General features: G+C 33.8%; 1 protein-coding gene across 2 annotated transcripts in view; it reads left to right on the forward strand.

Moving 5' to 3' along the window:
- The window catches only part of MDGA2 (MAM domain containing glycosylphosphatidylinositol anchor 2), a 780,047-nt gene that overhangs the window by 71,925 nt on the left and 682,824 nt on the right, over positions 1-25,298 (forward strand). The gene's annotated exons all lie outside the window — the stretch shown is intronic.

Consider the following 25,298-nt stretch of genomic DNA (forward strand, 5'->3'; position numbering starts at 1 on the left):
TCTAGAACAATTCTAATTGTACAGTATGTACTTCAGTATTGGCTGAAGAAATGAAGAACTGCATGGAACCTTGTGGCCAGAATGGGGCCTGGTGGGAAATAGCTCTGCACATACATACCTGCATAGTTAAGAACCACCACCAATCCTTGTTTAAGCAACAAGCATAATTGTATCTGACTCCTGAGAAAACATAGACTGCTTAAAACCTCTCCTTCTAAGGTTTGAGGAGCACCGAACCTCAAAGATCTGTTTATAAAAGTGAGACTTGTCTTTTGCTCCACTTGAAACTTTCTGTCAACTTATACCTTTCAATTGAAAATAACTTTATGACTCTTTTAGAAGCATCTGTAGAAGGATGTCTTTTTGTGGGAATCTTGAGTTTGCATGCAAGCTCAAAACAGTATACTAATACTTTATGATGAAGGTCAGAATAGGGTCAGTTATCAAAACCAGAAAGCCATTATAGAGGTGTGGGAGATAATAAGGTAAAGTAAGGAATGACATCTCTAGCTCCTCACTATATCCTAAAAAACAAATAATAAGAAGAAGAATAACTGACTTTTAAAAACATGACCACAGCCGGGCATGGTGGTGAACACCTGTAATCCCAACAACTTGAGAGGCTGATGCAGCAGGATCACAAGTTTGAGGCCAGCCTCAGCAATATACCAAGACCCTATCTCAAAATAAAAATGAATAATAAATAAGTAAAATTAAAAAGGACTGGGGATAGAGCTCAGTGATAAAGTGCCCCTGGATTCAATTCCCAGTACCAAAACAAAAACATAACATTTGATGTTATCCCAGTCAAAATCATGGATCATCTGACAGAGAACAACCCTTAATTTTAGGAGTTAATTGCATTTTATACAAGGACTATTGCTCCCAATGCACACTGAATCTAAATTCCTTTGAGGGAGGAAGTGTGTTGATTGATTTTTGAATAATTTGTAAGTTTCTTCCAAAAATTATACTTTTTTATAAGTTTTATAATTTCATTAGCTTTGAGTTAATGATATTTGAATACCATTTAAAATATACAAGTAACCAACAAAATTTCGCTACAAGAAAACTATTTGTAGTAGCTAAACTCTCAAATAATTAATCAGTCTTGTCTTAATTGCTGCCTTTGCATGGCACTGAGCTTTTCAGATTATTTGCTTCCTGCCAAAGTTTAACAAGTAAGTGTGAGAGCTTGAATGGCAGATATCTCATCCTAGCAGTCAAACTTGGGAATTTTCAAATCAGAGATTAGCAGTTTTCTTTCCCCTACAGATAAGCAGAGAAATTCCTTTTTGTAAAACGGGTACTAAAATTTAATAAGTGTCCATAGAATAAAGCTATTTTTTATGATTTAACAAAGTTCTATTCATTGTCAATATGAAGATTAAATGTCCTGTTTTATTCCAAAATTAAGCCATAATTAAGTTAAATAGATTTCCCCCCAGTAGTTCATTATTTATTGATCAATCATCAGTTTTTGAAAACATTTCTCTATGAGGTCAATGGAAAATTTTCCTTGTCCTAACTTAGGGTAGTCAGTGAATATATTACAAAATATTGTTCAAGTAAATATTATTATAATTGTTCTGGGATAAATGCTTATGAAAATTTCTTAGTTTAACTGATCTGTATTACCTTCTTAGAATTTGAGTAATTGAATTCAGATATCTATTTTTCATGTTCTGTAAAAAAAAAAAATTCAGTTTTACCTACTGTAATTATGTGCCATATTTAATGTCTTTTTTTTTTTTCTTACACTTTTTACTTTGACTAGAATATATCTTTCCTTGTTAGACTACAACTCATTCTTCCAGATACAGCACATGGATCTAAAATTCTTTTTGAATGGAAAGGAAGAAGTAAAAACATCTCTTTGTTTATAGAAGACCCTGATGAATATATGTGTACAATTACATATATATAGACAATTAGAACTAATAAATTAATTCAAGGTTGCAGAGTATAAGATCAATATATAAAAGTTGATCATGTTTCTGTGCGTTGGCATTGGGCAGTCCAAAAGAAAGCAGTTCCATTTATAACACAATCAAAACTACTTAGAAATTAATCTTACAGAAGTGCCAGATTTGCATGCCTAAAGCTACAAAACATAATTGAAAGAATTTAAAGGCCTAAATAGATGGAAAACATTTCTTGTTAATGAATTGGAAAATTTGTAATTGATTTACCCATTTAATATAATCCTTTTTAAATTTCTACTGCTCTATTTTTTTTTTTCCTTTGTAGAAATTGACAGAATAAATAAAAAACTTGTGGAAAGTTAGGGGACTTGGAATAGCTAAAGCAATCTCGGAAAAAGAAGGAACTTAGAGGACTCGCACTACCTGGTGTCAAAACTTACTATAAGGCTGCAGCATACAAAACAATGTGGTATGATCATGGGCATTTAGCAATGGAATATTCTGGCAATACACATATATTTATGTAAATCGATTTTTGATAATTTTTTTATAAGGACTCTAGGATGAAAAGAACAGTCTTTTGAACTAATGGTGCTGGGACAACTGAATATGCATATGCTTAAAAGTGATGCTGGACCTGTCCCTCATATCATAATCAAAAATTAATATCAGTGCTTGCTTTGGCAGCACATATACTAAAATTGGAACGATACAGAGAAGATTAGCATGACCCCTGCGCAAGGATGACACGCAAATTCGTGAAGCATTCCATGTTTTTTCAGAATGAATCAAACAATATTGCCCTATGTAAATTTATGATTTTTATTAAAATAAATAAATAATTTAAAAAATTAATATCAAATGAACTATTGATGTTAAAGTAAGAGCCAAAACTATAAACCTCCTAGAAACAGAAAAGATAGGTCTGAATTTTCATGATCCTGAATTAGGCAGTGATTTCTTAGTAACGATATCAAAAACACAGGTGATGGGTAAAAACATAGATTTTGACAGGTATAATAACTGCCCTACAAAAATGTCCACACTCAGATCTCTGAAGTCTGTAGTTATCTTTCGTGGTAAAAGGAGCTTTGTGGATTTAATGAAATTAAGGATCTCAACATAAAGAAATTACCCTGGGTTATCTATTTAGGCCCAATGTACTCAAAAGTGCCCTTTATGAAAGCAAAAGAGGAGGCAAAAGAATCAGAATCCTAGAAAGAAATATGAAGCTAGAACCAGAGGGTGGAAGGATCTGAGACCAAAAGCTGGTAGTAACGTGCGGCTTCCTGAAACTGGACAGGCGAGGAAATGTTCTCCCTAGAGCCTCCAGAAGGGGCGCTCTCCTGCCCAAACCCAATGGAACCCATTTTCCGTTTTTGATGTCTGGAAATGAGATGTACTAACTTGGGTTGATATAAGCCAGTGAGTTTGTAGTCATTTTTATAGCAATAACAAAAACCTAATGTATAGATGAATTGGACTTCATTAAAATTTAATGTTTTGCACTTCAAAAGGCAACATCAAATGGTGAAAGGACAACCACAAAAATGGAAAGTAAAAACGTGTATCTGTTGAGGAACTTGTATCTAAATGATATGAAAAATTGTGAAACTTAGAGAAAAAATAAAAAATGGGAAAGATTTTATTTTATACTTTAAAAATTTTATTTTTTATTTATTTTGATTCATTGTACACAAATGGGGTACAACTGTTTTTTCTCTGGTTGTACATGAAGTAGCGTCCCACCATTTGTGTAATCATACAAGTACACAGGGTAATGTTTGTCTTATTCTGTTACTTTTCCTTCCTCCCACCCCTCCCCATCCCTCTTTTTACTCTATATAGTTCATCCTTCCTCCATTCTTGCCTTCCTCCCACCTGCTGTTTTGTATCATCATATGATTATCAGAGAGAATCATTTGACCTTTGGTTTTCTGGGCTTGACTTATCTCACTTAGCATGATATTCTCCAACTGCATCCATTTACCTGCAAATGCCATAATTTTATTCTTCTTTATGGCTGAGTAATATTCAATTGTGTGTGTATGTATGTATATATATATATATACACTGATATATATATATATATATCAGTTTCTTCATCCATTCATGAATTGAAGGGCATCAAGGTTGATTCCACAATCTAGCTATTGTGAGTCGAGCAGCTATGAACACTTATGTAGCTGTATCTCTGTAGTATGCTGATTTTAAGTCCTTTGGGTATAGGCCAAGGAGTGGGAAAGCTGGGTCAAATGGTGGTTCCATTCCAAGTTTTCTAAGGAAATCTCCACACTGCTAGCTTTTTAAAATGCTTCCTAAATAACAAAGAACTGTTCAGTAATAAAATAAATTTATAGACAGAACAAAATTCAAAGGCATTTTCAGTTTCAATTAAAAAGCATCTGTCTGGAAATAAGATATATCAGGTGACGGCTCTGCTGAAAATCTGTTTTAGAAGAATGATGAGAGAACAACCATGTATTAAAATTTCAAGTGGATCAATTAGTGAACAAACTACAAATACACCACTGTTTTTGTTGTTGCAGTATTGCTCTTGAAGTAGTGGGCATTAAACCCAGGACTTCATGCATGCTAGGTAAGCACTTTACCACCCAGCTACATCCCCGGGAAAAGTAGTTGAGCAGACATTTCTCCAAGGAAGATATATCACTTGTCAATAAGCATATGAAAAGATGCCCAATATCATATCATAAAGAAAGGCAAAGAAAAACCACAATGAGAGAGCACTTCACAACCACTAGGATGGATATAATAAAAAGGATAGATGTTAGCAAGTGTTGGTGAGGATGTAGGAAATTGGAATGAGCATACATTGTTGCTGTAAATATAAATCAGTTTCAACCATTCTGGGAAATGTTAGTGTTTACTGAAAGTGTTAAACACACAATTTTACCTTAAGATTCACTAGTTCTATGTTTTGGTATATATTCGAGAGAACCAGAAGTGATTTTATATAAACACAAGGACATGAATGTTCACAGAAGCATTATTTAAAATACACCTAGTCTGAAACAACCCAAATATCCATCAACTTATGAATGGATAAATAAAACATGGTATACTAACATAATGGATTTTTAGTTCATAATAGGAAATTAAAAGTATACATGTAAAGTATACACAAAATGATGAACCTCGTAAACATGCCGAGCAAACTCAAAGACAGGCCACATCTTGTGTGAATCCATTCATCAAAAATGTCTTAAACAGGCAAATTCATAGAAAATGTATATTGCGTGCCTGAAGTGTGTGGGTGGGCAAACTAAAGAGTGATTGTTACAGAGTATGTGATTTCTTTGAGGATGATAAAAAAAATGGCCTAGAATGAGATTGTGATAATGGCAGTAGAATTTGGTGAACACACTATACTGAAAATGACTCAATTATACATAAAATAGTGAGCTTTGCATTGTGTGGATTATATTTACCAACCAAGCTGTTAATAAACTATAAAAGATAAAATTAGGAAGGGTAATAAGTATGGAAAGGAAGAGCTAGAGTAATGCTGTTCTACAATGATGCTTCCTATGATTATCTTACAGAAAGTTCTGTTGTAGTCCAATCCCTATGTCTATATCTGGTAAAACAAAATAAGTTTTATATGTCACTGAAAGAGGAACTGAGTTACAACATTATGCAATAGTGTGTATGATAAACTAAATCTGGTTGCTTAAGACAAGTGGCCAGAGTATGGCATGAGGTATTGTGCCTTTGGTGGGAAAGGTGGCAGATGTAGTCCTAAGTACAGTCTGATGCCCATACTTAATGTTAGACCCCCACTTCTTAGGGAATATTCATTGAAAAGGAAAAATCAAAATACAGTTTAATTTAGCCAAGAGCAAATATTACTAAGGATAATATTATAACTAGTTTGCGTCTGTCCAATCTACCCTCTCTCCTGATAATAGACTTCACCTACCTGAGTTAAAGACTAAACATGTGACCTAGGTTTTACATGTTGTAGTAGTGCCAGCTATTGACTGGTCACAAGCTGACACTTCAGAAGGCTTCCCAGAGATTCAACATACTGGGGCTAAGAAAGGTCATGTTTCCTGTTTGCTTTTTCACTGAATGATTTGGTGAGATCAAATGATATAACTTGGAGCTAGTGGACTGAGGAAGGCCTTATACAGTTGAATATTCTATTGTATGCTAGGGTAACTACAGATAATGTATGATATATTTCTGAAAAAAAAAAAAAACTAGGGAAAGGATATTGAATGTTTCAATCACAGAAATAATAAATATTTGAAGAGACAGATACTCTTACCTTGACTTGAACATTACCAGTGTATACATGTATGGAAACACCATGTTATCCAATAAATATATAAAAATTTTATGTGTCAATTAAGTTTAAAAAAGTGGTACATTGTTTATAGGGATACTGAAGAGAGAAGAGAGAGACAAGTCTGAATGTGAAAGAGAATGAATTATGGTGGCCTATTCATGGCAGCCAGTAAAACTTTTATTTTTGTCTTCAGTTGATTGACAGCAGGTCTACCCTACACCAGAGAGTCTTAACTATCAAGCTGACTTTACAGAGCACTTTCTTTGTGTTGGGCTTTGTCCTAAGCATCGTGTTTGTATTCTCATTTCATCCTTACAGCAGTTTTGTGAGATGGATATTGTTATATAGGTAGGAAGAATAAGGTTTGGAGATGAGGAATTTGCTCAAGTCAGATAGTTGTTATTGGTGGGAAACAGGATCTTAAATATGAGGTGCAGCTTCTGTGGAAATTCAGCATTGTCCAAGGAGCTGAGTGTTCTATGCTGCCCAGAGGAAGTTGGCAGCCTGCATTTGGAGCTTTGGGGAAAAGACCATCATAACATGCCATACATAATTTTGTTTCCTATAAGACATGTATGTGTCTTACAAATATTCAGCATTATTTTCATTGAGGATCAAATATAAAGATTCTAAACCTTAACAGATTAAATTCAAAAATGAAACACCTGTATATATACACATTTCTAAAAGTTTTTTAGAGTCTGGGAATTTAAATATATATTAACCGTTAGAAGGGACAATAAGGGGGAGATACATTGTTTAAGTAAATGGGGAAGTGGGATTTGAAAGGGCTTCACTGAGTGGAGCCTTGGCATGAATAAATTTGTGCCACTGAGGGTGAAGAGGTGGGTATTCCAAGAAGAGGGAGAAATGAAGAAGGCGTGAAGCCATGAAACACAATGTGGGTTGTGGAGCTGAGGAGTTCTGCCTAGCTCCATGTGTGCTATTGATGAGATGTAGGTCAAGAACTTTGAGATGCTGTGGAGTTCTAACTTTATCAGTAGGAAAGAAGGAACCATTAAAGATTAGTCACAAAAATGAAACGAGATAATAGACTAGTGAAAGTGGAAGGTGATTTTGACTTGTGCAAGAGGGGAGATTTAGACTTTCTGATAATCTAGGCAGGAGGCCCTAAATTTCTGAATCAAGGCCAAGCAGAAGGAATAGGGAACGGTAGGGGCATTGCTACAAATGTTAAGGAATTTAAGAAACATGGAATTTAATTGTCTGTATCCAACAATGGAACAATGCTTTCCCCCATATAATACATGTAAGCAAAAAATCTCTTATTTATGGTTCTGATCCTTAGATTGAAAATATTTTGCTATGTAGATATAATCAGCAAATGTTCACAGATCAGTGTGTCCAGATTAAAGGTTAATTTACAACATATCATTATTCACAGGAGTGATTGCATTTTACATTGTGTGACATATTTCATTTAAAAAATGAGTGACTTGATTGTCAGAACAGACTGTATTTGATTGGCATTTGTATCTTTGGTGTCTAGCAGTCTCTGAAAATGCAAGTTTCAAACAAATGCTTGTTCAATGAGAGGTTATCATGTTTCTTGAATCACTGGATGAAAATCATGGAAGATTTTATAAAATGCATATGATTTTAATATTTAAATAAATGTCTATATGTTTCCCCAAAATCCAAATACTTAGCCTTGGGACAATAACTAGATAAAGTGGTCATGTTTTATTCATAATTTTTAAGACCATAAAAATGAAGGCTATGGAGTAATTGAGAATAAGCAACTTAATTTCTCAGTGACTCAGTTTACTGATTAGCACAGAAGGATTGTCTTCCCTTTACATCACTGAGATGTATGAAGGATTATGTGAGTTTTAACTAATTAAAAATAAAAATCTAAGGGGATGACTGAGCCCTTCAGAGAATATGCTGTTTACACACAAGGTGATCATCCCAATTTCTAAAGACAACTAATAATGAATCTGTCTTATAAAGTAATCACATATTAACTAGGGATCACATTTTGACTTGAAGACAAATTCAGTTTTAGATTATTTTAATCCAAGATCCAAATACCAGGATTTAAGTTTAAAAAAAAAAGTGGTTATTAATAAACAGATATATTTAAAATCCACCACTTTTTTCACACTCCTGGACATGAAAGGCAGATTATTTTGTTGATGGGACCTAAAATATTCATCAACTTTCTAGGCAGACAGAAGTCAATATATATATTGAAGAATATGTACATTTCAATAAAATCTTGCTTATTCAACACCCCAAAGTATGATACTGTAACGTCTCTGAAAACAAATTAGAAATTAATTAAATAGCTTTAGAGAGAATTGTCAGGATGAATCAAGCCTTGATTTCCCATTTAAGCCAGGAGTTGCAAAGCTCTTGATTCCATTGGTCGAGGGCTGCTGCTTGTCATTCAGAGCTCAGCTTGAATCTCATCTCCTAAGAGAGATGTTCTCCCTGGCCACATGATCTAATATAGCTGTTCCCTCTTGCATCATTCTATCTTAAGTCTCTGTATCATGTTACCTGTATTCATGTATTTACTTTCACATTATCTGTTTCCCCCCAAGCGTGGTGAGATTGGAGACCTTGTCTGTTTTACTTAAATCTCTCTTTCCAGTGCCAGAACCAATGCATTGTAGATTCAGAATAAAGACTTATTGAATTTGTGAGTTACAGATAAAAATCAGTTTGAATTTATTATCTTTAGAATAAATATCTTACGTTTTCATAAGATAATGCTATTTATTACTCATCAAAGAAAATTTTGTGGCAAGCTCAGGTACAGATTTTGCTGTACTTACAAATTTATGCAAGTGAACCATAGTTGAAACTGACAAAAAATGAGGAGTGATAATTTGAATTAAGCAAAGATACTTTGAATATTGCTGTAATAACAAAACAAAATCATAATAAAGTATGATTTTATTAAAAATATGCAAACTTCTGAAAAATTCATTGCATACTTTTTTTTAACTATTATTTTGGGTGAAACAATGGTCATGTCACACAAGCTTAGCGATTATATATGTGGCACTCTACTGCTAGGTAAGCTCCAAAAGGTGAAATATATTATTTCATTGTACCTAGGAATGCAAGTTTGTAGTTTTTGTCCCAGAATCATTACTGCTGCCTCTAATTTATATTTAAAAATCTAAAATATTATAATTACCAAAATAAACTATGATATGCAGTCATCAAAAAATCGATTTCTAACTATAAATGTGTGTATATGTATTTAAAATGGTGAAACCTTATGTGTTCTTCCCATATTACTCAGCTAAGCTTTTTTAAGGTGTATTCCATCAGTCTACTGATGCTTCTTAAAAGCTTCTATATGAACATATTACCATAAATACTTGGTTGTTCATAATTCTCTATTTTCATAAACTCAGTTAATAAAAATAGTCATCTTTAACCAGGGCTTGAGAGTTATTGGAAACTTAAGAATTTAGCCAAGTTAGGAGGCAGAGGAAGTGTGAAAATGATGCCTTTGCAACTTACTCCTATTCTCCAATCCTGTTGAAAATTACTTGAAAATGGTGCTTTCTTGAATGTAGGAAGTGGGCCCAAATGAAAAAAGAAATATGGAAGAGGTTGGATAGAGAATTTTCTTCCCTATATGACCATGAAAATACATGTTTATGACTTTCATGCACTTCAAAGCTGAATAAAGGGACAAAAGCTTTCACGGCAAATTGCTGAAGTAATACAAGGAATTGTTATAACTTGTAAGGGCTTACTGATTTCACATGATTAAAATCTTGCTCTACCTGGTGATTGAGCTATCACACAGCTTTAAACTTATTAGCAACCATTTTTCTTTTCTAAAACAACATAAGTTAGAGAAGTCTCTAAGCCAGGCAACCACAGTTGATGTGCACCCTTTGATATGTGGCCTGTGGAGAGGGCCATTGTCACCAGGTTGGCTGAGAGGCATCAGGCAGCATGTTATGCAGCAGGAACATTATTTCCCATAATTGCAAACCATGCAGCAAGAACACCAGTGGCTTGTTCCAAATTAAAGCCTCAGGAAAATGCAAATACGTATTGTTTAAAAAAGAAATGACTTCCAAAAGGCATGCTGGCAATATTTTTCTTGTGCTTCCAAATATATAGAGACCTTATGTATTCTTGTCTTTTCAGAGATTATGGGTAGGTGGAATATTTCCTCTCTGCATTTCTCTTTCCATGATCTCAGATCTTCTGTTGATATGCCTTAAACTAGTGGCTTGAATAGAATCTTATTTATATGATTGCATTTTATAAATACTAATTGCTATGATCTGAATGTATTTATCCCTCCAAAATGTATATGTATTTTGAAATCTGTTCCCCAATGTAATAATACTAACATTGGAGTCTTTAGGTGATTAGACCTTGAGGAAGCTTGTTTGCCCCCTCCACCATGTGAGGATCCATATGAAGCACCCCTATGAGGGGTGGGCCCTCATCACATGCCAAATCAGCTAGTTCTTCCATCATGAATTTCCCAGCCTCCAGAACTCTTAGTGAAAAATTTATGTTGTTAACAAATTTCTCAGTCTAAGTTGATGTTTTTTTTCTAATAGTAACCTAAATGGACCAAATTAAGACCCTAACTCACATGTGCAAACTTGAGCTTTAGAGAACATAAAAATAGAGTTAGGTTCAAATTCTTGCCCTGCCATTTAATTCTGACATAAATTTGATAAAAGAAAGCATTGTCTTTACATCTGCTTCCTCACCTGTAATATGGGAATAAATTCTTCCCTCTTTGGACCTACCATGTAAATTAAATATAAATATAAATTTAATATACATTTACACACACACACCCACACACACAATGACTTCTATCAGGTCATAGGTACTCAGTAGTTTTTAATGATTTCTATCTCTTTTTGAAACTTTTAACTGAAACATGGATGTGTCCCAAGAACAGTCTGTCCTCTGTATACCATCCAGGCCTGTTGGATCCAATTTTAGATTTTCATGTCTTTTGAGAACAATTCTAACTCTCTGTAAGGATTGCTATATCAAGAATTTTATTATTTCTTAGAGGCCTTCCAAAGGACAAATAGGACATTTACTACTTCTTAAAAATGAGAATGAAACCCACTCTAACTTTTAATTATCCCACAGGCCACTGGACCCTTTTACAAATCTATGCTACATCATGGGTTTTAAAATGGTATTGTTTTTTCTGTATCTTGAAACACTTTACCATTTCATCATACCTGGGGATTATTTTGTAATTCATCATTCATTGAGAACTTTTATAAAAATACTAAGAAAGAAATGAAAGATATTTTACAATTAAATGAATCAGAAGTTGAATGAAAAAAAAAAGGAACACTCTAGACTTTGAGTGACAATTATTTTACTGACAATTATGGCATAAATGAAATCTCAGACCATGGCTCTTAAAAGTATGTATCCTTTTTGTAATTTCTCAAAATCAAGAAGTAGATGAATAATATACTTAAAGGACAAAAATAAATATGACATTCTAACATCTTTAGTCATTAAACTGTAAGGGCTTCATCATGGCATACATACCTTACTACAAAAACTTGTTCTATCTTATTTGGATAATAGATCGTCATTGTAACAATTGTATACCAATATTCATTTAAGATAGGTTGTTTTTAGATGTTTAAATTCTCTTTAAAAATTGTATCACTCTATCTTTCCTCTTCTGTAAATAACTCATGAAATTTATAATATATGTGAAAAATATTTATATTACAAAAGAGGACCTAGGTGATAAACACTGAAAGATTATTTTTCCTGGTATGCTGAGGGTAAAGTATTCATGTTCTTTTACCTAATGTACTCTCAGAAATTTGTCCTCGGAAAACGTTTTGATCTAAGCTAAAAGAAATCTATTGTAGCAAAAAAACCGATATAAGCTAAATGCATAGCTTACAGAAAGCTTTAATAAATTATGGCCTATCAATAGGATGGCATATTATGTAACCTCTAATAACAATTATGAAGAACATGGGAATTTAGAAAAATATTTACAATATTGAAGGAAAATAGTAGAATACTTGAAATTGCATTAAAAAGTAAGTGCTTTTCTTGTATCATGATGTTGGACAATTTAAAAAGAAAAAGATTAATGTCTTTCAAATAAAAAGAAGGAAACAAATTATGAAAATTAGTTAAGATTAAGTCTGTGGACCTTGGTCATGTCTTTTATCATGAATGCTTGGTTGTGGAGATGAACTCGGATTTTGATAAGTTTTTACAGAATAGGATGTGTATGAAGCATGCTTTTGGTACATCATGAAATTATTTTGCTTAAACAGGTTATTGCTACATCTACATCTTTGTCCTGTCTCACTGAGTTTCCTCCTTCCCAGAAGTATGCAGAGTAGCATGATTAACATTACCATATATCTTCAAAAATACTCTGGCTAAACAAAGTAGATTTTTCAAAGAAGGCCAAGAAAGCTTCTTTTCTAAATTTAGGAAAAAGAAAAAAATTCCATTTGGTGGTCAGTTGTATGTTCCAACCTGTTTCCTTCCTAATTAGGTCGAATGCTTCCTGAAGGCAGAGTTCCCAAGTTCATCCCTGGCATATAATAAAACCATAGAAGTATTCCCTAGATCGAATGAATTTAAATTTTTCATTGAAAACAGTTGGTGCAATAAGAACAATATATCTTGAGAGAAGGGGAAGGAATTAAAGAAAACTGAGATTTCTTGAGTACCTAAAATGTGCTACGCATGGAGATAAATTTCTGCCTCTTTTCTTAAAACAGTTTCACAGAGATCTGTAAAGTACATAATATTATCCATATTTTTAAGAGATTATAAAATTTAGGCTAGAAAATGTTATTTGTTGAAGGTCACAATGCTTGAAGTTCTCTGAGCCAGAACTCCAACACTGGTCTACATGTTACCCCATGGGTGTTCTATACACTAATCCATATTGTGGAAAAGTAGGGAGACAGAATAATATTGCCTACTGCTTAGGCTGTTCTCTAAGACTGGGGACACTTGTCCAGTTTTATGTAAATTCGTCTGCTATCCTGTACTAATGACAAAACCTGGAGAATATGTAATTAATTATGTTTATAATCCAACAATTTACAATAGGCTACAGGTAAAGAGAAATTAGCCTTTCTAAACCTTTCATTCCGTTTTGTGTCCCATAAAATCATTGTTGCCCTCCCTCAACACACACACCAGTATGATGCTTATATAATGAACTTCCTTGTTATTGCTTCAAGCTGTTGGGCTAGATACAGCTATATTGGCATATGTCATTCTGTGATAAAGTTCACATAAGTGAGAATTGTAATAGAGGTATAACTAGGTTACTATAAAAAATGTTCCCAGGCATATTTTTTGCATCTGTTTTTATTAGAAAAAGTTATGGCAGGTCATGAGCTTGTATTAGCATGTTTATGATTTGCTCTTCACATAAATCAAGCACAAGTTTACAAAGACACTGACTTTACAGTGGGGATTGGGGAATGTATTTGTGGAGCTTCCTTTGTAAGGAAAAGAAAAACTGCAAATGTCAATGAAACCAAGTGAAGACTGAAAAATATCATTCTTAAGTTAGTGTACTGGGAATTTTTCCCCTTGATCTTATAAAAACCTATTTCCTTTTCCCTATAGAACTTAATAATGCTTCCCAACTTTCACTTGCAAGAGATAGAGCTTGTGGTGTGTTGAATCTCTGTGACATGAATATGCTTTTTAAAACTACAAAGTCGAAAGGTCTAAAGAGGGCATATTAATGGAAGACTAGAACTCATGAATGTATCTTGCATTTTTTTTTGGTGGGGTCTATGAGATTATTACCAATTAAATGAGTATTTGGCCCATAGTAAGCTATTAGTACTATATTATCATCAAACATTTTCCTCTCCGCCATTATAATAATCAGCTAGTGTATTTCTTCCTACAAGACTCTCTTCGCACATTTGATCCCCACTGGTTCCTTTGGTTTATATTTTTTAATATTGCCATATTTACTTTGGGGCTTAACAGAGTGGTGAAATATGTTATTTTTGCTTTTATAGTGATTGATTTGACATTTGCACCATTAAGCATAACTAGATTTTTATGATAAGATCAAAACAGGGGAATGAAAAACCAAAGTCATAAAGAAGAAATCCCTCTATTTTAGTTGTTCTTTATATTAATATCTGCTTTAAATGTACATTATAGCAGCGGTTTAAAAGTATTGATCTCTACTCTTGAGAGATACATTATTTTTCTGCTAAGCTGAATTCTTTGTTTATAATATCTGTATTTATATTTATAACATATCTGTTTCATAAGAACTTGGGTAATGGTTAAAAAATAGTAATCTGTAATGAAATAGTAACAGAGAAATTGAATTAGAGAATCTGTTCTGAACATAAAGATGCCCAATGGTAAGCATACAGATAAACAGTTTCTGTGATTGATGCTGATATTTGGCTCCCTGCTTTTGGAAACCTGGAGTTGGAATTCAGGAAAAAGAAATGCACTGTAATTATATATTTTATAATGCTTAAAAGGAATACATACATTCACACACCACATACACACATACACGTTCTTCAGAGGAAACCTACATTTCTTTTGCTCTGAATTCCAAAATGTATAATGTAGGTTTTTATGTGCTAGACATAAATAGATATAATATAAAATGTCCTAAATTATATTTTTACATATCACTATTAAGTTTTATACATATTTTATATGACCTTTACAATTAGAGATCCAGTATGAAAATGTCTTTTAGTAAAGTTGTTTCTATTACGAACAAAATGAATGGAATTCAAATTCATGTCTTTGTAGTAGCTTATCTTAATCCCTAATAAAATTGAAAGTACTGAGAGGAAAGGATGGCTTATGTGAGAGTTTCCCTAAACATCACTTCTTGTCCTTGATGGATAATGATGGCAGAGCATGCAAGACTTTATTTTCTGATGATGACCTATAAGAGTGGCATGACAAGTAATTTTTGCTGAAAATATTTTAAAATCCAGATCAGTAGTCACCATATTCAGCTAGTTGATCACTGGAATTTGAGTCTAGTATTTAATGTCAAACAGAAAATTTTGGTCATTTGCCAAAAATAATGGTTTTTGCTTTAGGTGGAATTAAAATGGAGCTCCTATTTCTGGAAATATTTAGATAATAATGGCATATCTTTTTGTTGTTTGCTATTTTCTATGAAAGCTTTACATTAAGATAGTAAAAATGATATCAGTATTTTAAAGTGAGTTGTGTCTCACAATGGTACTGAGGTTTGCTTTTTACTATTTTTCTTAGCTATCTAATAAAATATTCTCTCTATCCTTTCATATATTATGGAGGTATCCTCTGCAAAATTATGTATCAATTTCATTTTGTAAAATGGACATGACGGTTAGAAATCATCTTAATCTATTTACTTGGAAAAGTAACTTGGGTAAATTAAGAAGACTCTTCCTTGCACTAAAGTAAGGGCCATGGGCCATGGGTGTTCTTACAATAAAATTATTGGCTTTGTGCAACAGACTGACTTATCCTCATGCACTTGTGTCCCACAGTGTTGTGGCAAACCCTTGGCCTTACCCCATCTGCAGTAAGCTCTAGAAGTGAGTCTGGGAATCCCAGTGCAATTGGTGGCTGGAATGAAGTGTCAAAGCACACAGACTCTGGGGCCAGACTTGTTGGGTTCAAGTCTAGCTTCACTTCCTGGCTGCAAAACTTTGGGCAAGTTATTTACTCTTCAGCTCCTCCATTTTCTCATCTATGAAAGGTGATACCAAGAGAGTTAGTGTCCAGCTTAAATAACTAGTAGATGTAAACAATTGAAAAAGTTCTTATCATAGTAAGCAATGAATACATTTTAGCTACTATTTTAATTTTTGCTAGTAATAATTGTATTATAAATTAAGGCAAGGAACTTTACCTACTTTAAAGTGAAAAATCAGAAACTGGAGTTGACCTGCCATGACCATGTTAACTAAAATTCATGTGCATTCCTGTATAAGAAAACCAAATTGTTTAATGAAAAGAATCTTTGGAAGTATTATTCATGCCATCATACTGAAGTAGGAAATAAAGATTTGTGAGATAGAGGTTTGTTTTAGTTAGCTTCTTTCTGCTGTGACTAATATATCTGACCAGAACAATTTTAAAGGAGGATATGTTTATTTGAGGGCTAACGGTTTTAAAGATCTTAGTCCATAGAAGGCTGGCTCCATTCCTCGGGGCTGGAGGTGAGGCTGAACATCATGGTGGAAGAGTGTGGCAGAAGGAAGCAGCTCACATAGTGATCAGGAAGCAGAGAGAGAGACTGCACTGGCCAGATACGAATATATACCTTAAAGCCAAGTCTTTACCACCACCACCTCCGGCCACACCCTACCACTTCACTTACCACTCAGTTCATGCCTGTCAAGGGATTAATTCACTGATTGGGTTAAGACTCTTACAACTCAATCATTTCTTCTCTGAACCTTCTTGCATTGTCTCACATGTGAGCTTTTGGGGGACACCTCACGTCCAAACCATAACAGGTACATGGAGTAGGCTGAGAGGCCAAACACAAAGCACATGAAAGCTTGGTTTCTGAACAAAGGCCAGAAACTTAGGAGAGGAGAGGGGCATTTCAAAAATGGTTTATAAAGAGGATTCGAGCATAGGGACCTTAGCAAGAAACCGAGGAAGAAAGAACATAAGTGGTACAGCATCATAACTTACGCTCATGGTATGAGTGGGATCATAGATGGCAGTCTCCAGGAGGGACATCAGTCCTTGAATCCCCTGTTATCTTTGTGGGTTTAATCTGCTCTGTTCCTTGGCCTTATTTTAGCTTCAAAGACCAATCCACAGTTGGCCAAACCCCATTTCCTTTCCCCCGTGAGATCTAGCCATTGATAAGCTAGTGTCTCTGCCCCTCCTCGTACAGATCATCTGAATTTTATAAATAGAACAAAGGAAAGAAGTAGTGGGGAAAAGAAAGTCAATTTGGGTTCAAAAGCACCTGAATGCAGTCCATGAAGTTGAAAGTATTTTCTTATCAATTTCAAAGCTTTTTACTGTCTACAGTTTTCCATTTCTAAAATAGAGCAACATTCCATGTAGAAATTGATTCTTAAGTTTTGATATTATTATTTATGTTTTGACAGGGATCAAACCCAGTGTCTCCCATATGCTAGATATGCACAGTATCACTAAGACACGTCCTCTAGCCCTCACTTCTTAATTTTTAAAACAAGCTTAACAAATTCAGGAGTTGTAAAACACTCCTTCCGTGTCATTTCCTCCAATCAGCTCTTGACATGCTTTTAGCTGATTTTTCTCCTGCTTATTAAGAGCAGCTGTGTTTAAGCAGCTGGAGCACAAGTTGGCCAGTAAATGCAGGCTATATAGATATTTAATACCATTTGGTGCTTTATCAGGCTTTATAACCTCTAATTAGTTAAACCACAGAACACCCGAGCATATTAGGTAATTATTACTTTCCCCCCATTTCACAGATAAGGAAACTGAGCATGAGAATGATTTGTTTTCTACTAGCTCCTAAAGGTTAAATGAAGACTCATGTAAGCTGAACACTATGTTTGTGAAGAAAAGGTTCTGTCCTTAGGACTGTGGCAATGAGAAGTATAAATAACATATCATCCTATATTATCCAAAGGGTTATAAGGTGGCTTATAACAAGCTACTTTCTCTGGGCTAGAAGTAGTCTATTGTACATTATGCTGGATTCTCTAACCAACAACTTACATTTAACTACTTGGAAAACACTCCCCAAAAGAATAATGTTCATTTCCTTACTGTTGTTATCTTAATCAAGCCTCAGTGTTTTATCATAGATATATGATGTCACTGATGTCTGTTAATGTGGCCAGAGATATAAAATGAGGCAGAGGAGAAAATTCCTTAATTTGGTTATGGAATTATATGCTAAGATTGTAGAAATAATTAGTTACATGAGGGTTGGTCATTGGTTTCATTTTATGTTCCAAACAAGCAGAAACCTACAAGATCATGGTTAATGAATTAAATTGAATCTTAGTATAATTTCTGCCCATAATTATTGTTTTCACTGAACTATAGATAAAATATGAAGATAATCAGAAGATAAAGAATATTTATGTAACATGCAATATGGGTAAATTTCTTTCTTATATGAAGTTTAAGTTTGTGATCTGGTTGGTTTTCACTATTGAATGGTGTTGCCAGGCAAGAATTTCTGGTTTCATTTACATATAGACCAGTGATTTTCATAAAGAGAATTTTTTTTTTTTTTTTTTTTTACTTCTGTATATTGCATTATCAGCTCCAACTGCCTTCTCTGGAATTGGTCTGCCTATTTTGAGTAGTACCAATGGATGTGGTGAGATCACCCTACCAGGATATTTAAGGCCAACATAATGCTATCTGCTGTAGGTTTTGGTAGAATTTATACCTGAACAAATTTTTTGTAAACCAATTCAGCAAAACCTGAGCATTGACTGGGAAATATGTATTAGTTAGCTTTTTATCACTGCAACAAATTGCCTGAGAAAATCAAATTAAAAGAGGAAATATTTGGCTCTCAGTTTCAGATGTTTAAATCTGAAGTCTCCTGAATCTATTAATTTTGAGCCTGTGGTAAGGGCATCATGGCAGAAAGGGTATGGTGGATAGAGCTGCTTATTTCATGGTACTAGGAAGCAGAGAAAGAGAAAGGGGCTGAAACAAGATATAGTCCCCCAAAGACACATCCCCAAGGACCCACTTCCTCCAACAAGGTTCTGCCTCCTACAGTTTGTACCAATAATCCTTTTAGCTATGAACTCTGAATGGATTAATCCATTAATGAGGTTGGAGCCCTGAGGATTCAATCACTTCCCCAAAGCTCCACCTCTGAACACGGCTGCATTAGGGACAAAACCTTCAACACATGAGCCTTTGGGGATGTTTCAGATCCAAACTGTATTAGAACACTATAGTTTCATTATATGAAGATCTTTAATGGTAGGTTTGGATCCTGGTCATAATTTTTAAGCAATTACTGGACAAATTTTAAATAATTGTAATCACATTCAAGTAATTGTAATTAATAACACAGTCCAAAGTATTTCTAATTCAAACAGGATATGTGGTCAGGAAATACCAGGATTCTTATACATGAAGTATAACCCATTATTTAAAGTTTATAAGGGGACATTAGAAATATAGTAGTGATTTTTATAAATTAAAAAGAATAGTACATAATTCAGATTATCATTGTTATTGCATAAACATACTTTTTGTTTTATAGAGAAGAAAGTTAGCAATAATAAATGACTAGCAGTATAAGAATTTGGAAGAATAAGGAATAAGATTCATTAGCCTAGGCTTCTCTTTGGAAGTTCTCTGTAAAATAGTAGAGAAATAAAAGATGTGCTATTCAGAAGGATTTAATGGTTGAAACCAAAACCCAGATCTTGTATTCTTGCTTCATTTACTTTTCTTTAATATCTGAGAAAAGTGTGCATGTGTGTGAATAAGATTGTGCTATGCAGGTAGGTTGTGTGTGTGTGTGTGTGTTGATGTATGCTATATCTTTTAAAAAGAAAATATGATTTTGACTGAAAATTTGTAATGAAAGAAAAAAATATTTTGTCACATAGACTGTTATATGCCACTTAATCTTTTGACAACTCCATAAAAGGCATATTATTATCCTCATTTTGCACAAGAGTATGCAGAGTTAGGTTAAGGAACTTGCCTAAGTTGAAAACATATATCTTACTCTAAAATCTGTGTTTACTTGACAGTTCGGTTTTGAAGTTCATACTTGGAGATGACATATTTAGGAAGCTCAGTGCTTGAATTTATTGTTTCCTTAGGTGTAAAAATATTCTTCTGTTTAATTTTAATTTCTGTATTCTGTGACATATTTGAGAAGGAAGACAGCATCTAATGTTAATTTTTACAACACTTTAAAGGGACATAGTGTAATGATACCTATGCATTAAAACAACATTTTCCTTTATTCACTGAATTTTATCAGTGCATGAAGCTACATTTAATTCCATTTTCCCCCCAATTTTTTTGTCAATACTTCATTAAAGTTTTTGCTTTGTGAAAATAACCATGTATCTTCAGGGCTACCTTTCATAGTTTGTTTATCATGGTTATGATAAATCTTTTCTTAAAACTGACCTTTTTGATACTAAGACCTTAGAAGTTGTTATTTGTACTTCAGTGGAATACTAGACTACAAACGAGAGATAATGTTTCTGAAATATACTTGTTTGCATTCTCAACTGATTTATTCTTTTAGCGTATTGAATCAGTAATGATGCTGCGGAGCTGTAAATCATGGAAATTCTGAGAAAACTGGCCTAAGTAATAAGAGTTTCTTATCTCAAGAACTGATTATTGATGGAACCAGACCATCAGAGCCTCTCTGCCTCACTGCTCTGTCATCTTTGCTGCATAGTTTTCTCCTTAGGCTGGTTTCTGTTATGGGTTCAAGATGGCTGAGAGCGTGACCTGGGCCTGTGTGGAGTTGTGTTCATATTTGATGAGGGACAAAGAAAGTAGTCCCTAACCATGAAATGTCAGTTCTCTCTTATATACAGTTAGGCCAATTAATAACATTGCCATGTTCTTGCTATGTGCTGGTTGTCCCAGAGTACTCAAGATCCACCCCATGGAGGCAGTGATAGGAAAGATGCATGAACAAATTATGGCTTCCAAAGAGGAGAGTGATTATTAGATTTGTCCTTGAAATACTACAAATATGTATTATTTTATAATCCAGTATCAATACCATTCTCAATTCAACCCTAGTTTTTATAGAAGATCTTTGAATTATCAGACATTTTGCAAATCAAATAATGGCATTAGAAACAAAAGGAACACAAGACTAGATACGTTATTTCAGTAATCTGCTCTGTGTATGTCAGAAGGTCAAAATAGTTTTGTGTTTTAGTTAAATGTCAGGGAAGATGCTTAACTACAAAAAAGAAGTTAAAAAAATAATCCCCAAATGGAGGTTTAGTCCACAAACATCAGTGCCAATTTAAAAAGTCAAAAGTCTATTTTGTAACTAGCAAAGTGAATGCTATCCAAAATTTATCACATGAAAACCCTGCATTTAAAACTCTTATTTTGAATCCAGCAATAATTTCAAACATGTCAAATATAATCTTTACCCATTGGTAGAAAGATACTTTTATCTGTCTGCGAAGAACTTTAACAGCAGTTATCTAATCCTTCTTCATCTTTAGTTTCTCCAAAATGTAATTTTATAGTGTTTGAGTAAATGACCAATTAAATAAACTTTCAGGATCTAAATCATCCATGCTGCCATCTCCAAAGACATATTTATAGTTTTTCTGTATCATGAAGGGAATATTTTCTTTTTGTGGTGACATAATTTTGTTAAAATTGCTTATTAATCTATATCCCACATTGTCACAATCAGTATTTAGAAGTAGTTGTAACAAAAACAAATTCCAGAATAATCGCACTTAGTTAAATCAGAATGATTCATTCTGTTTTATGTTTTATTTTAAAATTAAAAAAAGAAAACTCCTGGTGAATGCTTTGTCAGGAATAAGGGAAGCCAAAGAGCCTTAACACTCTTTCTTGTGCTACTAGAGTAAAATCCCCTGTTAACAGCAGTTGGTTGATGACTTTCGTCTATATAGACAGCATGAGGTCCATAAAATCCACATGTGATTTTAAAACTTTTAACTTTAATAACCTTGCTTGTGTCATAACTCAGGCGGGATGGAGCATAATCCATACTATTAGGGCCCCAGTAGTACTGACGAGTGGAAAAAAAAATAGGAAAATGAAAATCTTTGAAACAACTATGAAACAGGCTCCATATTGGAGGAGCTAATAATGGCATTGTCAACAGAGCCAGAAAACAGTATCTAGGTATTTGGAACATGCCAGTAAGCCAAGCAACAGAAAAAAGGTTGAGATAATTTGATAATTTATAGTAGAAATCAAGCCATTTCTGGATGTTTAATAAATAAAATTGTGTCCCTTTTGTCAGTGAGGCACATATTTAAAAACAAAACAAAACAAAACAAAACAAATGGTGTCAAGATGTTAGTTAAATGGAATACTTTTGGACTAGGTTCCTAGCCCAGGAAGAACAGAGGTTGAGGGAAGTGTTAAGAAAAGCCTAGGTAGTCTCTGGATCATGTAAATGAAAATGTAGCATCTATTTCCTGGGGCCATCCTGCAAGTACTGTGGACATTGTAAGGCAGGACTCTTGATTACTCTTTACCTACTGATGTTTTGCCCTGTCATGGTTGAATAGGTACAGAAAATGATGAGATTTAGCTTCCAGAGAAAGAGTAGTACTGCTTGGGCAAGCAAATGTTGAATGATTGCTGGAGTTTGTTTTGCAACATTTGACATCTCTGGGATAATGCATGAAAAGTATTTGTCTTTCAGCTGAATCAGACCTTATTTTAGATTTTACTTTAGTAAGTAAACCTTACCATCTCTCTATTACAGATACGACACTTGTATACACAGATTCTGTAATGAAAATACATTGCAGTTAATTGTATTTGATGGATATCTGGATGGATACTTTGCAGTTGATTTAAAATATGTATTTTAAAACTTTTTATCTATGATTTTATTCATGAATGTTCTAATGTGCTTACTTTTTAGAGGCACTTGCATAAAAACTTGAACAGTTTCATGTAAAACTCTTTCACAAGACCATATGTATATAATTTATATGTAAAGTAATATGCATGTATTTAATATGTGTGTACATACACATATAGATATACATATATTGAATTTTTTAAAATGAAGTAAATTTTGCAGATTGTATCTGCCTATTTTTATCTCTTAAAAAAGTTAATATCTCCAAGCAGAAATGATAGCAGATTCCTAATCAGGGTTTTGTGAGAAGTTCTGTTGTTAAAATGATCATTTGTCATTCCAGATCCACCCAGAGATTTCATAATTGTCATTATATCTTCCATATCTGCCCTTACAGAATTATATGCATTCAGAAAAGTACAAGTATATTGTCATTGCCTACCAGACAAGAGTTATTGTATTAAAAGTAGAACGTCCTCAGAAAGAACAAAGAGGGCATATACATGTCTTCTCTCTGAAAACAAGGCTAATTATAAAATTCACCTCTTAAGGCCTGCAGTCTTTTGTTAATTCAGATCATTTATTTATTCCTGAAGTGCAGAGATGTTTACTCATTAATTTTAGAATTTTGACAGTTATTCTTCATTTTGTTTGGGTACAAATAATGTACTCCCCCAGAAAATTACACAATGACTCAGTCATTTTCAGTAAATGTTACTTTTTTATTCAAAATATGACTTCCTCCAGATTCTGGGTTAAGTCAAAACTGGCATTTTACAGTCTAACCTGAACCCTTCTCTAGGATATCAAAGTTGACTTTTTAAACAATTTTAACCCCTGGCTTACCCAACCACAGTTCTTTTAACACTGGGATTAGAAGTTCTTTGAAAAGTATTTTCATTTTCAAAAATCCTCACATTTTTATCCATAGGCATAAATTGAAATAGTCTTCACTGAACCATAAATGTAGTTTTTAGAGGTGCTGTAATCATGATCTCACTTACCTATGTCTTCTCCCTGCCAGTGCTCCACACTGGGTATAATTTTCACTGTCAGCTATTCCATAGAATTCTTTTTTTCTTTTAAATTCATAGTGATTTGTATTTTCTGAGGGAGTAGATCATTCAGACCGATAATGATGTAAGTGAAGGAATTGTAATGGAAATGTGGATAATCAGAAAATCATTTTACTGGGCTTATGGATCTTTGGTAACTTTTCTATGTCAATGTGGAGAGGTTTGTTTACTATGCACAATCTAAAATGGGTAGCCAAATCAAACCTGGGTTAAAGGTGACATGTGAGTCAAACATATAAACACACAAACCAGTTGCAGACTCAGGGTAAGCAAATACTACTTCCTAACAAACGACAGATTTTTTTTTTTTTTATGTACCATAATATACATAATGCCTGATATAGAACATGGCCCCAGTAAGTACTTATTAAAAGTTCATTGAATGAATGCAGGAAGAAATGGATTTAATTGGACACAATTAACATTGGTGGAAAACTGCCTTCTCTTGAAATTTTGAATGGTGACTAAAGCTCTCTTAAGGTAGTGTCTGCCTCTTTACCTCCCTCACCCACCACAGCCTGCCTGGGTTTTGGAAATGCCATCTCTCATTCTCTAGTTCTTAGTCCTGTTAAGGAAAGATCTTTTCTCACAATTGATTTGTGAGCCTAGACCATGAGGAAGTTTTATAGACCTAAGAATTCAAAGAAGAGACTATAAAACCAAACCTGTTTATTTTAAAATTGCATAGTTCTTGTGAATTTTCAGACATAAAGGTGAAAAATCCATATTTGAAATGTCCCTGATATTATCAGAGTGTTTATAATCAGTTATATACTAAAATGTGCACATCCTCAAATATTGTAAATTTTACTTCCATTTGATATATAAATCTTACATACCACATAATATATATTTTTTTTCTTGATAAATTAGTCTAGGTCCCTTAGGCATTCTGGGAAAAAATATATTTTACCATTGAATAATAACTCACAAAATGTTGCTGAGAATGGTGCTGTAATCCCAGCAGCTTGGGAGGTTGAGGCGGAAGGCTCATAAGTTCAAAGCCAGCCTCAGCAGCTTAGTGAAGCCCTGAGCAACTTAGCAAGACTTGTCTCAAATAAAAAATAAAAAGGGCTGGGGATGTGGTTCAGTGGTTTAAGTACCCCTAGGTTCAACCCAAAAATACGTAAATAAATAAAATTCATGAAATGTATGTCACATAGATACTTTGAACAAAACAATGAGTTATATGCTCTGGGGATTATGAAGACTCTGAAAACATGATTTCCACCCTGCAGCAGTGAAGCTGTGCCCTTGTGCAGTTTGTTGTTATTGGTGTCAGAGAAGGATGGCATTTACTAGATATGTGTGTCTTTGAATCAGTCTTTTCCTCTCCCAGAGTCTTGTTTTTTTTTTTTTTTCTTGGCGAAATGAGGAAAATTTCCAGATCACAGTTATTGTATTGATTTGATTTTTAAATACAGAAATTTTAG

The sequence above is a fragment of the Sciurus vulgaris genome (genome assembly GCF_902686455.1).
Source record: "Sciurus vulgaris genome assembly, chromosome: 2".
Classification (NCBI taxonomy): Eukaryota; Metazoa; Chordata; class Mammalia; order Rodentia; family Sciuridae; genus Sciurus; species Sciurus vulgaris.